General features: G+C 39.1%; 1 pseudogene across 1 annotated transcript in view; it reads right to left on the reverse strand.

Moving 5' to 3' along the window:
- Nucleotides 1-7,655: 7,655 nt before the first annotated feature.
- Nucleotides 7,656-14,064, reverse strand: part of LOC147625018 (uncharacterized) — a 58,803-nt pseudogene continuing 52,394 nt past the window's right edge. The window contains exons 4-5 of the transcript XR_015268901.1: nt 8,319-8,495; nt 7,656-8,199 (exon numbers count right to left, since the gene is read on the reverse strand). The product of XR_015268901.1 is annotated as an uncharacterized LOC147625018 (transcript). The remainder of the gene's footprint in view (nt 8,200-8,318; nt 8,496-14,064) is intronic.

Consider the following 14,064-nt stretch of genomic DNA (forward strand, 5'->3'; position numbering starts at 1 on the left):
AAAACTCAAAGCAATTACCTAAGCACGAGAAGGAGGGTAAAATGGTAGAGCCTCAATAAAACTAAAAAGGAATGACCCAAGCACCCTTCAAAATAGATGATTGGTCAAATCATTAAGAATTGTTTCCTACATCATAGGCAAGATTTGCAAAGAAGATTTAGGTTATCCTTCATTGTGCTCAAGAACATAGGAGCTTACCCCATGCTTCTAGGTAGACCATGGCTTAAACCAACCAGGTACAAGATTGGAAACATGAACTTCTAGCATTTATTGCTCAAGATAAGATCTTACAAATCGACTACTTGTGGAAATTTCTAAAATAAGGATGTATCCAGAGCTGAAACCATATTGGAACCTAGAAGATCAAATTTTGGAAAAAAAAAAGTATTACTTGATGGCATGGAGGTGTAGCAAGAACAAGATGAGGAGATATAAGCTTTTTATGATGCTTGAGAGGATCTGGAGAATCTTCTTGTTTCTAAAAAGCATGAGGGAAAATGGGAAAAACTACAAGCACTAGTACTTAAGAAAAGTAGAAAAATAATAAAAAAATAGGAGGAAGAAATGATGAGTAGTCAAAGAGTATGAAGCAGAAAACAAGAAAGGTTCTAAGAAGACAATAGTGCAGAGGCAATTGCAAGTCATAAAGACCGGATCTAAGATGAGTGGGATGATGTTCAACAAACATAAGGGAAAGGTTAAAAGTGGGAACCCAAATTTGAAAATTGAATGTCTTATCCTTGTTATCTTTCATCGTATTCTATTTCCATCTCCTTATGCACAATTCTTTGTGCCAAATAAAAGAAATTGGGCCAATAGAAGAAAAAGAAAGAAGGAATGGGCACAAAACAAGCTGAAGAAAAAGACAAGGCCCAAAATGAGAACGAACGTGAACGAGAGCTCCAAAAACATGAGAAAGTAGAGCAACAAGAACAATTGCAAAAGTTAGTATATGGCCATGTAGGAACAAAAAGAGTAGCAAGACAAAGAACAAAGGTAGAAAGTTTCAAAATCCAAGGACTTACTCCAATAGAAAACAAATAACTTTGTACAACTCAATAGATCAAGTCTACATAGCCAAAAAATGAAGATCCATCCCCATAAGCTCAAGTCCCCAAAAACCTAGGGAAGAAGGCAAGGAAAATCATGCATAAGGAGAAAACTTGCAATAAACACGATTGCCAAGAACCTAGAAAACACAAGTCCCAGTACCATAGCTTAGAGGGAAAAAGTAGACTAGTGGAGGAAGCCTAGAACTGTAAGTCTATAGAACTGTAAGTCTATAGAGACAAATCTAGAAGCAGTACCAAAAAACTAAACAGATTCAGGAAAGGCAACATACTGATGAAATAAAAATAGCAACTCAAGAAAAGGTCAAAGCAAGAAAATAAAATTTAAAAAAAACATGTACAAAATTTGACAACATAAAATTAAAATTTAGAAACATAACTATATAACCAAGAAGAGCAGGAAAGTGTTTAATTAAAGATAAATTGGTAGGAAGGTGTCTTTGTAAGATGAGGGCATGAGTGAAAAAAGAATTGAGGTGATGTAAATCTTGGAATAGAAATAGTAGTTAAATGGACAATAGAAGTAGCAGTTAGGCAAATGAGAACTGGCCCAACCCTGCAAGCAAATAACCTTAGCAAATGAAGTGGCTGGACGTGGCAATAAAAGTAGACTAAAGAAAGCCATTAATGGAATAGGCTAGATTAGGTTAATATGCTAGCAAACTAGAAGATCCACTCAGATTTTTTATAAAATCTTGACGATTATAAAGAGTAGTAGCAATAAGTCACTAGAAGTTATACCCTATGATAGCTATAAATAGGAGTCATCAGTCGATCGAGAGACAAGGACTTTTTACTTTTAGCCTTTTTATTTTTGGGGGTTTAACCTTGATATAGTTAGCGAAACACAAAAAAACTTAAACTATAAACACTCTTTAAATGAAATGGTAATCATCCATATAATTATATTTAACTATATGAGAATAAATGCTTGCACTATAATTGTGTTTGTGGAAATAAGAGTGTTAAAACTTTTTCCCACACATAGTAAAACCTCATTGCTAGTATTCACTTCCCAATGTATTCATGGCTAGTGCTCCCAGACCCAACATGATGTCCTTTTCACCTAGTCCTATTCATGAGGCACAGGTGATAAGAAGGGTGACAAGTCCAGGTCAGGCAAGAAGTGAACCCCATAACCTAGAAAGAGTTAGGAGATCTTGGTACTACTATTGGAAGAAAGAGAGTAAGTAGATTGCCTACATTTCTTTTGAGAGGTGAGACAATCAATGCTCACTTCCCTATAAATGACCGAACCGACCTTGCATATATAATCTTTTTTAAAAGTCAATACTTCACCCTAATTATGTAACATTTGATCTTTAGAAAGCTGGTGAATGTAAGGACTCCATTATAACTAAGGGTTATGACTCAAGAAATATTTTATGGCTATGACTCTTAGAAAAGTTCTTAGGAAAATTAACCAAGGGCTATGACTCAAGAAAGGCCTCAATAAAGAGAAGAAGTATGTTCTATATTGATTCCTTTGGTTAATGTTCTTCCATCGCAATGAAAGTATAATTAAGGCTGAGACCTTACACAAGGAGAAAATCAATAATCTGGTTAATATATTTTAGATTATCAAGTGACTAGAAGGACCGTTTAAGTTAACATCATACATATAATTGGGTGGTTAAACCTATTTTGGGTGTGTCCCTTATTTATTGTCGCTTAACTAGTATCTAATTCAAATTAACATTATTCACATCATGTTAGAACTTATGTTAACATAGATCATGAGGCAGGCAAATTTGGGATTATCAAACTTTTTAGCACATACTAAGCTATGGGACACATTTCATGGTTATATATTTACAAGTTGGGGCTTTGTAGAAATGATTAAAAGTCATGTGAAACTTTATAGGGGCCTTGGAGTCCCAAATTATCTTTGCAAAATGTCAACCTCTATTTATTTTCATTCTTTTAAATTAATCAAAATACTTAAATACTCCCTCAAAACTTCATTTGGTAGTCCATTAAAACAAGACAATGAAGGTTCTAAAAGGCATTTCTAAGCTGAAAATTTATGATGTCAAAAGGCCAAATTTTGATTATAGATAGAGTAGTGCTACCTCAAGGGTTTAGAAGGTTTACATCTACCCCATTAAAGATTATTAAGCATGATTCAGCTCATAAATGACAACTTTAATGTGGCACCAACAATGGAAATTTAATATAGTTAAAAACATGAAAAAAATCTTGCAAATTTGAGTTCTCTTTTAAGAACCACATTACTCTTGTTTTAACCATATCATAGCCGATAGCATATTCATAAAATTTTGTGCAACCATTCAAAAAACACAAGTTGTAGTGTGTCTTTTAAGAACCACGTTACTCTTGTTTTAACCATATCATAGCCTATAGCATATTCATAAAATTTTGTCCAACCATTCAAAAAACACATGTTGTGGTGTGTCTAATGAATTGTCCATAATTTGAGTGACATATCTTAAATGTCTCTAAAGCTCAATCATTCAAAAGTTGAGCATTATATGTGATTCATCTTAGTTTGCTTACTTTATTCATTTACTATACATCTATCTAGATTGAAATGAATATTATTTCTATCTATTGGGATCAGATGGGCTCTCTCTCTCTCTCTCATATACACACTCACACACACACACACACACACACACACACACACATATATATATACATATATATATATATACATACATACATACATACATACATACATACATACATACATATATATATATATATATATATATATATATATATATATATATACATACATACATACATATACACACACACACACACACACGTGTGTGTGTGTATATATGTATGTATGTATGTATGTATGTATGTATATATATATATATATATATATATATATATATATATATATATATATATATATATATACATACATACATACATACACACACACACACACACACACACACACACATATACATATATATGCATATACATATACACACGTATACATTTACATTTACATATACATATACATATATATATGGTTTTGTGGACATTATCATAACACATGCACACACAGAGAACACTATAACACCCTTTTGATGTTGATTCCTTAACAATAATACATTTACCTATGGCTTTATGCTTCATATGGTTCATAGTTGAATATCAATCTTCTATCAAAATGGATGCCACTTGAAAAAGAATTACTTAAGTTCTTTTGTGGAAGAGATGGGTGGATTGATCAACAAGGGAGTCTAGCTGTCTATTGGTGTGGGAAACAGATGTAAACATATAAGGGTTCTTCTGAAGTTGCATTTCCCTTCATTCAACTTTGATATATTCTAGGAAATCAATTTGTCTCACAATGTTAACCCCTTGAACACATCTAAATTCATGGTATGTCACATGTGGGCATGATCTTTTAGAATAGAAAGAAGGGAGAGTTAGAAAGAGCGAGTTGGGAAATCAGTTCATAATAAAAGTAAAGTAAATGTGTAACAGACAAGATTCCCTTTTTTTTGGTGTGAAGCTATCGAGGTCAAGATAGTAAAGGGGGGATGGAACAAACTTGAATGTGTTATTTTTTTTTTAAGTAAAGAGGGGGGGGGAGCTGTTTTAAAGTCATAGCCAGGGCAACAGACCATATATGACAATAATAAGAGATGATGTGAAGGTGTTGATTTATAATAATGTGTTAGTTCAAAAGGAAGGAAGGTAATGGATTGTGTACTTCAATTGAAGGGTAGTTTTCAAGAATCGTGGTTTTTTACTTTAAAAATGTGATAAAGGAAAACTCATAAGATAGTGAGAAAGGAATGGAATCCAAAAAGAAGAGAGGGGGGGAGATAAATAAGGACCAAAATAGGCTAAAGTGAAGACCTTAGGATAAACGGATTTATTTGACAGCTGGATTCCAGCTTTGGGCAGACCTTAGGATACACGGATTTATTTGACAGCTAGATTCCACCACCACCCACCACCACCCACCGACAGTTGCACACCACCGACATTGAATATTTGCACGCAAATATTTAAGGAATCACTTTCTCGTAACAGCATGAGCTGTTGGAAAAAATCTGCCCTTTAAAGCTCCCACCACCATTCAAAGCCTTTGGTGACATGAAAGCTTTCACTCCAGAGTCCAAAGACAATTTGTGATAGAAATGTTGACATGGAAACCTTTACCACCAAGGAGGTCCAACACACAGTAATGCCAACCAGACACACAACTACAAAATCTATTTATATTATAGGCTAGGTTGTCTTTTTATTCTTTAAGAGCTGACACCACCTCCCTCACATGCCACCTATGTACACCTATACAAATCATCTCCTTGACTATCTGTGACAATATATTCTCCTTCGTTATAAGTCTAGCTTTTATACTTACAACATTGACTTTTGCATCTTGTTTTACCCATTTTCAATGAATTTTAAGAGTAGTCTTTTCTCCAAAAAAAAAAACACTATAAACATTGCTTATAAACAGTTTTTCCAAAAATATCTATATATAAATGATTTTGATGGGCAAGGCAACCCATCAAAAATAAAGCTTGATGGGAGAAATCAGGTGGGCAAATTTATTTTAAAAAAAATAAAGCTCGAAGTTGTGCATTGTAAAGGCACGGGTAGTTCCCATTCTCTCTCAACAAGTGTGGGACATTAGAGGTCAAGATGAAATTCAACATATACACTTAGACCACTTACACACCCACAATCTACATGTGAGCAGGCTATGGATGGGCCCATACATTGGAAAATTAAGGCTAGGATTTAAGTTTTTCCACATGTAGGCACATACCCATAAGCACCTTTACACATTATAATGCATGGGTGGTGGCCCATCATCTATGGATTGGGGTTAATCCTTTTCCCATTCCTTTTCTTTCGTATTTTATAGTTTAATAGAGCAACAATTTGTAAATCACACTTCAGATGAGCTTAATAAATCAACAATTTGTGAATCATTACATTGTAGACCTATGTGATAATGCTAGTAAGTGCCTTGAAAATTTCACAATTGGGGCATTTTGATGACAAAACTAAACAAAAACATCCTTACAATCCTAAAGCAAAGCTGCCAGGTTCCATGCAGAACATCCAATGCAACTCAAAAATTTTAAGCAAGTAGATTTACTTGTTCTCTACAACTTTGGAGACTTTGCAGAAGAAATATGAACATAGAAACAAACTGCAAATATTAGTATCCAAAGGGTGTCCTACCTCTATGTAATGCTTTTATTGTAAACTTATACAAACATGAAATGCAAATCAAAACATACCTACACAAAAACAAAAATTTGAAAAACAAAAATCATAAAATAAACCATCCTTGCTTTGCTTGATGATTAACTTGTCATTGTGAACAATAACTCTAGTGACACAAACCATGAGTGATAATCAAAACATATCTCACATCAAATCTAAACTAGTAAATGAAATTAAAAACCAACTATTTAATTATCAAAATACTCCTAAAGTTAAAAATTCCCACTCCGATAGATTGCTTGATCATTGACCAGAAGAGTTTTCTGTACTAAAAACAGACTGACAAGCAGGACCAATAAACAAAGAAAACTTTCAACATGACTAATAACTAATATAAATTGCATCATGCCTCTTCTGAAGCAATTAAATTATTAATGCCCAACAACTCACTACTTCTGAAGCAATTAATGCCCAACAACTCACTAGCTGCTTGCCAAAAATGATCATGATTGAGCTCTAATGCACTACAAGCGAATGCACAATTTGAGAGGATAATATCAAAGGTAGGTAAAACCAAAATGCAAATTTATTTCCCTCGATCTGATTATCAATGTTGGTTTTTTTTTTCCATGAAAACATGCAATGGGCTAAAAGCAAGGCTTTAGGGAAAGATGGTTGGATCACACAAGGATCCTTTTCATCTAAAAATGGTGCATTCTTTCATATTAATTGCACTTGGCATCTTTCTTGCATTTCCTCCTTTCTATGAAAGCAAACTCCATTTATATAACTGTCTTTCAACCCCTCGAGCACATATTGCAAATTGGTAGTGAGTGTTTGCTCTTACAATAAGGGGCTGCCTTCAAGTATATCAATGAGCATTCAACAATACAAGTAGATATCAACCATCTAATGTGTCATGGGGCAATAAATTTAATTAAATAAATTTAATTAGAACTACATATCCCCCAGTGCATCAAGTGGTTTTTGGACGACCTTAATAATTTGTGACTCTTAATCTCAATCTTCTACACTCTTAATGGCAATGCGACAAAAAGGAGTAAGGGAGACAAAAAGCTAGTACATGTTCAGTGCTTGCCTAGATTAATTCCTAGAAGGGAAAAAATCATTAATGAAATTTAAATGATCAAGAGCATCAAATCCTACAATACCTCAAGCCTTATTTTAATGGTAACACAGCACATTTGATTTTGCACAAAAAAGCTATGGACTTCATTTTGTTGTAAAGAGGTTCAAACGTGCATATGTATTTCAAATCATAAGATTTAGGAACAAATTGTATAGGGATAAAACTATTTCCACAATTTAAAGAATGATGGAGTCATGAAAAGGAGGACACAATGCAAAGGCAACACCCACTGAAAGGGTGAGCACAACTCAATGGATTGACATGACTAAATGCGCCTTCCAATTATAAGATTTATCAATGCTACAAGAACAACAAACTGAAGAACATGGTTTTTAAGTGTAAATGACTTGGCTCTTCATAGCTGTCCAACCAAAGGGGTGATGTGGAGGCTTTATTATGAGTATAAGACAAAGCTACTATTTTTTTATGATACAATTGTGGAAGTATACATCTAGTGCAACTTGAAACTGTCCGAGTACTAATACGGGCGATAACGGCATGAGCTGCCACCACTGCTTTCACCACTGTCTCTGAGGCTGAGACCCTCTCCCACCACCTCTATTATCTCTTTGTGGGGCAGACATCCCTTGCACACCAGGCTGTTGCCTACAATGCAGGCAAAAGACAGTAATGAATCATTACAAATATCAGTGTAGTGTACGAAGGCGAAATCGCGTTTCGGTTGCCCTGGTTTCGATTGGGGCAAAACAACTTTGCTGATCTCCCCATGAGGCTTGAAAAGCTTCCATAGTTGTTCCTGGGTGCACTGCTGGGCAGATTGCGGACATACACAACCTTCACCTGATACCATGCAAGCCAAAACCCTTCTGAGCTTGGATATTTCAGCAAGACAAGCACCCAAACTAACGAAGGTTTAAAAAGGGATGGGGTTTGGCTTAGTGCAAGCGGACACTGTTCACCTGAGAAATTGCAGCACTGTCCGTACTACCACATGTATCAGCCCAGTTGATAGTAGGTGAATTTGTCCCAAGTTTGAACCCTGGCATGGAGAACTGCCGCCTTGTATTTTCAGCACACGCATGATTGTAGAACTCAACAGAGGCAAATCCACGGTTTCTGTTGGTGTTCTGAGGATCCTGAAATCAAACATACATATGCTTCGACAAGAGAACACACTGGGTCACGCTTCCTAAGAATGGTTTTATCTCAAATTGTTGTAAGGCATCTCCAACTTGCCAAGCATGGTTGTAGAATTTGAAGCATATTTTTGACGCTAAAAGCCTCATCAATTCTTGTGTATTTGTGCTACACAAAACTGGTCACAATACTTAACCCTCCAACAATTTGAAACCACATGGACGTCCCAAATTGCACGACATGGTCAATCGGGATGGTGCCACATGGGTGACCCAAAAGTAATTGGGTGCCCAATTTGGGAGATGCGAATAAGCACAAGAGGCTTAGCTCTGGCAATTTTTTAGGCTACCCTGCCTTCGTGTCTTGACTCTTGAGACTTTGACTTCTACACGTCTTCATTCTACCGCACTCAAAGATAGGGTCAAGCTTCTGCCAAGGAGTGATCGTAGTTGTGCTCTCTGAACCGTGCAGAGTAATCGCCCATTACACAGCTCTCTAACTTGACTTTATCTGGGTCTTGTTTAACCCGAGGCCGAAAGGAGGGTGAAGATGTCTTGTGTTGTATTTCTGTATCATGAGCTCGTCATAAACATAACATTTGTTGGCAAGCTCTTGCATGTGTGGTTAGCTCAGGAACCAGAGGTTGTGAGTTTGAACCATGGAACTTTCTTTGAAAAGAAATAAACATAACATTTTTGCTGGTTATGTACAGTACAGCATTATCACTACCCACAAGCTCAAACGTGTCAAAAGGCACACCCATGGGTACGGGGAGCTAACCCACTAACTCATCGAGTAGATAGAACACCCTCTGTCCCTTTTCTCCACTCAATCTATCCCATCAGTAGAATATATACCAACAAAAAGTTTAGGTTATTTCCAAAACCTAGCAAAAACAACATGCAATCTTAACTGCATGAGAGTCTACTACTCATAAAGATTCAGATCATCAACTCCATCATGCAATGCATAGACTACATGCTATGACATCCCCACTCACATCATAGGACCCAATATTAGGTGCAGGTTCATGCATTAGATATGTCCTCCTATCTTATGTCCCCTTCATATATTCATAGATAAACCACCATACTGAGTTTCTATCACTTTAGTCTGCAGGTGAAGGGAAGACTCAGATATGATGAAGGCTAGAACTAAACAGAGCGTGCTAGTGTGTGTGTGCATGCACACATGCACCTTCCTTCCATTTGTATTGGGCTTCACGCTCGTCATCTTCCCGTTTGTCCAGGCTAGATGCTCTTCGACTTCCCGTTGGCATTCTTCTTCCCATTCATATCATGTCTTGGCATTCCGTGTGTCCCCGACCCTACCGCTCCTCCAAGATGTCATATTCTTGTTTGTACCTCTCCCATGAAGAGCAAATGTTAACTTTGCTAGACCTCACTAATGCAGACTCTCTACATGCAAGGAAATAACGCCATGTGCAAGACGTAGCTACAATAAACCGTAACGCAAAGCCTAACATAATGTTGACCTAGTTGCTTGCAAACCCCAACATGCATGCCAAAAAATGCCTTGAAATCACATAACGCAGAATGCTAGCAGAGAGGTGGCTGGATGCTCTGGTACCAATGTAACATGACCACCGAGGCTAGACTAGAATAATGCTAATTAGAGGCTGATTTTAACACTTATCATGATGAGCTACAGGTACACAATAGACAAGGTGATAGACCTACACTACTGCCAAAACATGATTATATACAATGCGAGACCGATCCAAAGCCAGAAATGTATGTGTGCTGTGCAAAACTTGCTACAATGCATAACCTAAAACTGATGTGCAGTTGTCCTCTGAACACGGTAAACGCTCACATGAAAGCTGCAAATTGCTGATGAGATGCCCTGTTTGCTGCTTGGATATCTGGCTCTGCAAACCCTGGTCTTCCCTTGCTAAGAATGACCCTTGACCTGCCTATTTAGTAGCAGATCACAAATCTCACTCTTGAACGCTATGCATAAACTAAATGCTTATTGTCCTCCTCTGTGCATTAGTGGCAAACGCTAATGTGGAGGTATACTTGGCTGATCCAGATGTTGTGGCTACATGCCCTTGATCTTGGCTCTCTCGTCCTTGGACTTGGCTCTGCAATCTTTTTCTCTGAATGCTTACAAATGACCCATGACTTGATTTTTTATAGGGATCTTAATAGCAAGTCGTATTCAGGTCGGTTTTGCCTTTTTGACCTACATAATAATGTCTAAAATGTGGCTCACGGCAGGCACCTTGCGGAGATCAGAGGCAAAGAGCAAGTAGTCCTTGCCATCAACTGAGATATGGCAGACCCCCCTCCAGGACCCTTCCCCCCTCTGGCTGGGAGGTTTCACGCGTCACAACATCCCCTTGGCAGCTCTAGAATCTGATGGGGAACCAGCTCTCATTTTCTTAATCGGATGTCATGGATGTTGGACTCTTTCCCCAGGAGAGGACTTTAGTGGTGGCTCACTTCAAAGGGTCTGGATCATCGACTTCCACGAGCACCGCTCATACATCGAAGCTGGAGTCGCCTCCCTTCCAGCTGCACTTCCGTCGCCGGCTCACCTTCCGTCCGCTACACTTCCGTCGCTCGCAGTTCCAGCCATCCGCTGCGCTTCTGGCCATCGCCCGAATTTCCGTCTGTCCTCCAGCGCCGGCCGCCGGTTCTCAGCTCCGCCGCCCGTTTCAGCCTCCAAAGGGGTGGTACAAAGATGCAAGTGCATCCCATGCCTACTTGGCAATTTCACAAGAGCAAACATGTGGGATGGACTTCTTCACAGAAAGAGCAATCACTACATGTGCATGTGCATCTCTTCCATTGGTCCAAAGTAGGAGTTGGACCAACATCAACACAACTGGTACGTGTTGTACTACTTGAACCACTTGTAAGTGACAAGCCACGTGTACGAGTGGAACCAGTGTTCCACCTCAACCTTGGTTTTCATCACCTCTAATCTCATATGGGTCAGTTGCTTGATTGCCACTAGGAGTTGGTTGCTCCTTTGGTCAAGCTTCACGGGCCACTGACTACATCTCATAAGCCTTCAACAACCAAAACATGATGCATCATGTACGACCAAAGAGGGTAGTTCGAACCATCTAACTTGTCCTCTACTCCCAACCAATTGAATACATCATTGCTAGGCATTACTCAAAACAAATACACTATCCAAGCCAAACAAATGCCACTGCACAATGCTCTGACAAACACCCAATATCCACTGAATGGCAACTTTGAGAGATGCCAAGTGACCCACTAATAGCAGACCTGCAAATGTACTGAAATGACACAGTGTAGGTATAAAAAAGTTATCTGAATAGAGGCTTGCTGACAAAAAAGTCAGGATTGAGAATTGTTTGGATGCCAAAAGTCGATGCCAATACCACTGAAAGACAACTCCAAGAATGTCAAATACACCCCAATGCTCGATATAGCTATATTTTGGTGATGGCTGAAAATTTGCAAAGAAAATTTGGAGGCCCAAATGGACTTTGATTTTGATGATCTTTGGCTCGGGAGACTCAAGAGATTATGAGGAATGCAACTGTGAAAATTTTCAGTTCGAAAATCTGGTTGTGCTATGGTGGCGCCACCAGCTGAGCTGGGCGGCGGCAACGGGCGGGAGTGGGATGAGCCACCAGATCGGGGGCAGCGGTGGGCGGCAATGCAGAAATTGAAAAATTAATTTAGGGTTTATGCTAGGCGAGTTGTTCTGTGTATGGGAGAGGGCTGAGGAGTTGGCGGCACTGAGCAGCTTGTGGGCAGCGCTACCTTCTACAGCCCATGGGCTTCACAAGAGCTTGAGCTTCTTGCTAAGAGGGCTTTGTATGCCCTTAGGCTCCACAAAGGAGGCCTCCAAAGAAGCCAAGATGGCCCACAAAGAGGATGAGAGTTGCCACAATGGTGTTGGCTGCAAGAAGGAAAAAAAAAACGACTTGTAATACTTATCTTGCCTACAGATGAAGGAACCCCTCGGATGCACAATAGCCAAAGCTCTAATACTGTACACAGCCCACAATTGTGAATTTCATGCATAAATGAATCTATTTTTTTTCCCTGTCTTTTCCTGACTAGCCTTAGGCCCAAGATCCTCCCATAGTTACCATTTTTAACCACCTTTTCTATCCGCCAATAGGCAACGCCGTTGAGGAAGCACCATGTGACGTTTTGAACTCAGGACCTCGTGGTCCTAGACAAACACCTCTACCCCTTAAGTTACCACCTCATTGGCGCATAAAATGAATATTAATGCCTTTACTGCTGCATTTCTCATGTAGGGGCAGTCGGCAGCCAGCTCACATCCCCATGATAAGCACCTTGCATGTACACACAAACTGTCCATCCTGGTCCATAATGTCCACGTGCTGTCCATACTTGCCCATGATTTGGTTCGGCCCTATCCAGTGCCACCAACGCATGTGCCCTTGACGATTTGGCTCCTTGGAGCTTGTGTATCTTGCCTAGCTATAATTCAACCAATCGGTGTGGAATGCTTGGTTGAACACAATGCAAATCAATACGCTTAAATACACCAAGATTTAATGGACAACATGCTCAATACAAGATGTAATTTGCTGAATTGACAAGAGACGCACAATGAGCCGGAACAACCGGCCCCTCCCTCAAATCGAGTATATTAATCTTGGGAGAATCAAGTACATGGTGTCATGGGCATTTCTGACCAGATTTCCATACCAATGCATATGAATACAATATTGCAAACAATATGATTGTCGGTGAAGATCTGCAACTCACACTACCCTTTCAAGTGCCCATGTTTCCCACCATCTGTTACAGGATTGAGTATTTTACCTCTTTGTCTTAAGCATTGTAATTATGTTTTAAGCATGTTTAAGCATTCACTAATCATGTTTAATCCAGTAAATGCATGTGTAAGTCTGTACATGTGTGTGGATTCAGATACATGTTTGGTGTGTGTGTGTACATGTGTGCATGCTCATATGTTTGTTCATGTGCATGTATGTGTGTGTTTCTCTTACCTTGATGCAAGAGCAGCAGCTGAGGCATCCTGTGGGTCAACAGTTAGCCCAGTCAACAGCTGATGTGGCACTACCACGTGGCACAGGTGCAGGTGACGTGGCAGGTGACGTGGAGCTGCAGGCCTGCTTTGTAGACGACTGGCTGTAGCAGAGGATGACGGCTAGCTGACGTGGCAGGCTCGACTTCACGTGTGCAAGTGCTGCCACGTAGTAGGCGCCAGGCCGAGCAGCAGCGAAGCGTGGGCAGCAGCGAAGCATGGGCAGCAGCGAAGCATGGGCGCCTTGCAGCAAGCGCAAGGCGGGTAGCAGCAAAGCATGGGCGCCGGGCAGCAAAACGCGCAGGGAAAAAAAGCGCATGAGAAAAGCGTCGGGCAGCCCAAACGCAACATGGAAATTTTTTTAAAGCTATTTGCCATGTTTATTTTTTTATTTTTATTTTTTTTTGAAGAGGAGAGAAAAAGCTAATCGATAGTTTTTGGGAAAAAGCTCTTCTATTAGATTTTTCCAAGGGGGAAAAGCATAGCTTTTTCCCCCATACTTGTATAAATAAGGGGCCAAGGCTCTTGTAT

Source organism: Cibotium barometz, chromosome 24, assembly GCF_041138505.1.
Source record: "Cibotium barometz isolate CiBa-2024 chromosome 24, ASM4113850v1, whole genome shotgun sequence".
Lineage (NCBI taxonomy): Eukaryota > Viridiplantae > Streptophyta > Polypodiopsida > Cyatheales > Cibotiaceae > Cibotium > Cibotium barometz.